The sequence below is a fragment of the Raphanus sativus genome, chromosome 1, assembly GCF_000801105.2.
Source record: "Raphanus sativus cultivar WK10039 chromosome 1, ASM80110v3, whole genome shotgun sequence".
In the NCBI taxonomy this organism is placed as follows: Eukaryota; Viridiplantae; Streptophyta; class Magnoliopsida; order Brassicales; family Brassicaceae; genus Raphanus; species Raphanus sativus.
Genome location: NC_079511.1, coordinates 18,152,299 through 18,154,795, shown reverse-complemented (window position 1 = coordinate 18,154,795; position 2,497 = coordinate 18,152,299). Strand labels below are relative to the sequence as shown.

Sequence of the window (2,497 nt, the reverse complement as noted above, 5' to 3'; positions counted from 1 at the left end):
ATAGGCAAAACTCGAGACATGTATCTTGAGATTACTTTCGCTATGGAGACTCAGGTTGCAAAGATAGATCCCACCTACAAAGAGGTAAGGCTCATCCTCGCTACTCCTACACATTTCTATCCAGATTTAGATCAAATGTGCTCCATTGACTGTTTTTTTACAGATTCAGCCCCAAGTGTGACACGATATATTCCCCTGAAACGAGGATACCAATGGGAAAGGTGTTGTAGTTGGATTTTTCAAATACTTTTTGAGTCTAGAGCAGAATGATCTGTGACCTTAACAGCTTTCTTATACATCAGGAAAACCAATCTGGTTGAGCCAAGGAAGAAGTAAGGCCAAAAAGAAAATGGAAAGACATGCGAGGGCATATCAAAGCATCATCTTTGATCTTTCAGAACCAGACATTATCCCTCAAGAATCCCACCAAAAGCCTCTTGCCTCCACTGGAACAACTTCTTTTTTGTACGTTGTCATTTCCTGAAGAATTATGGAAGACTCAAGAGAGAGCAAGAGACGCGAGTGCAGGTAAAAAAATCAATTTGCATACATTAAATTGCATTAAAGTAAACTTAAATGCTTCCACCGGAGATATTTGTTTTTCCTTTTGTGTAGTTTGCATTCTGGATGAAGAATAGAGAGCTCCATCATAGTTGTTTTGTAAGAAAGAGATTCGCTTAGGAAAATGAGTTGATGTGTAAATTTGGTTTATTTTGGTTAACATTTCTATTTTGACACAAATGTAAAAGATGAACTAAATAACATGTATAATAAAAAAAGATAGCTTAACGAAGTAATTAATTTTTGGGTAAGTATGCTAACGTATGTGAAGCTTCAGATTTTGTGGGAAAGCATGGAAATTTGTGCTACAGGCAGTTGCTTGAGAAGAACAAACACTTTATCCAGGAGCCTGCCACTGTAGAGAAGTGCCAAGAGTTGTCTAAGCAACTTCTTTACACCCGTCATGCTAGGTCCCTTCCTTACCTCTCTTCTCCTTATATGTCTATCAATGTTTTCACGGTCATACGACCAATTCTAGGTAGTGAGAGATATCTTTCTCAAAAACCCCATCCTTTTCATTTCCTTGATTGAGATGTAAGATAGGCATGAATGCTGCTTCTGCAGACATGGAGAAACTTGGGTTGTGTCCAGAATAGTAACATTTATAGTTCTCAGTATATTGCATCTTCTTTGATGATGGTTTTAGCTCCTGCTGCATTTCTTAGTCTTGGTGCTTGGTTCATATAGAGAGAATCTGTTCCATCCATCACTAGCTTTATTTCACTATGAATTGAAGAGTACTGGGATCGAAGTTTATGTGAGAAAAACAAAATTTGAAGAGTGTTGGGCAGTGGGCATTAGCTTTTATGTGTGGCTTCTTTACTCAGTATCTGATACTCTTTCAACTTCTTATTTTTACAGCAATCCCAAACGCTATGAAACTTTCTAGACTACGCAAAGTTCTTATGGAAGAACAGAAGCGATCTGAAGGTAGAAGATGCTGGAATCGCTGCATTGTTTGGTCTTGAATGCTTTGACGGGTACTGCACAGGAGAAATCACCGGCAGAGGGTTCACCTTCACCGGTTATTATTGAAAGAGAAACAGTAACTTGACAAACATTGTGTGCAATCACTTGCTCCATATTTTAGTTCCATGATTCTCTGTATCAAAAAAAATTCCAGTTCTTTTCCTGAAGATTTGGTGCTGAGAACATACAATTTACTAAACTCTGAGATAAGATTGAGATCAATAAGAACATGAATTTATACATGAAGTTTCTTTTATTATCTATTTGAACAAAAAAAAGCATTAGTCTTACTTTTTTTTTGTAACACAAGCATTAGTCTGTCTTAAATGATATAAAAATAGAACCAAGTTTATTTGCAATCTATTTGTAACCAAAAAAAGCATTTGCCGTTGTGTATACTTTATTTGATTAATAGTGTTCGTTGGTTCCATTCGGTAACATAAATAATATAGAGTACAAGACTTAAACGTATTATTAGGTTTAGAGAGAGTATTTATACAGAGGTATAGATAGGGTAAATACAAGTATAAACTAATTACAAAGAGATCCTCAAACTATATCATATTTCCTTAACATGCCCCCTCAAGATGGTGATGCTGAAGCAACACCAATCTTGCCTCGTATAGTTTGAAAGGGTGCTCGAGCTAACGGTTTTGTGAGTCCATCTGCTAGTTGGTCTTTCGTTGAGACGTGAGAGACACGTAAGACACCCTTTTGAATCTGTCCACGAACAAAGTGATAATCAATAGCGATATGCTTCATCCTCGAGTGAAAAACCGGGTTAGCGCAGAGATATGTGGCGCCTATATTGTCACAGTAGACCGTAGGAATTGCAGAGACCTTGATGCCAAGTTCCGTCAGAAGAGAGTAGACCCATCGTAATTCAGAAGCTGTATTCGCCACAGCTCGATACTCTGCCTCCGTAGAAGAGCGTGCAACACCTTGCTGCTTTTTCGAAGTCCAGGAT

At 37.8% G+C, this 2,497-nt stretch overlaps 1 pseudogene; it reads left to right on the top strand.

Annotated features, from left to right (window-relative positions):
* Positions 1–801: 801 nt before the first annotated feature.
* LOC130497403 (uncharacterized) lies at positions 802–1,772 on the top strand (annotated as a pseudogene).
* Positions 1,773–2,497: the final 725 nt, after the last annotated feature.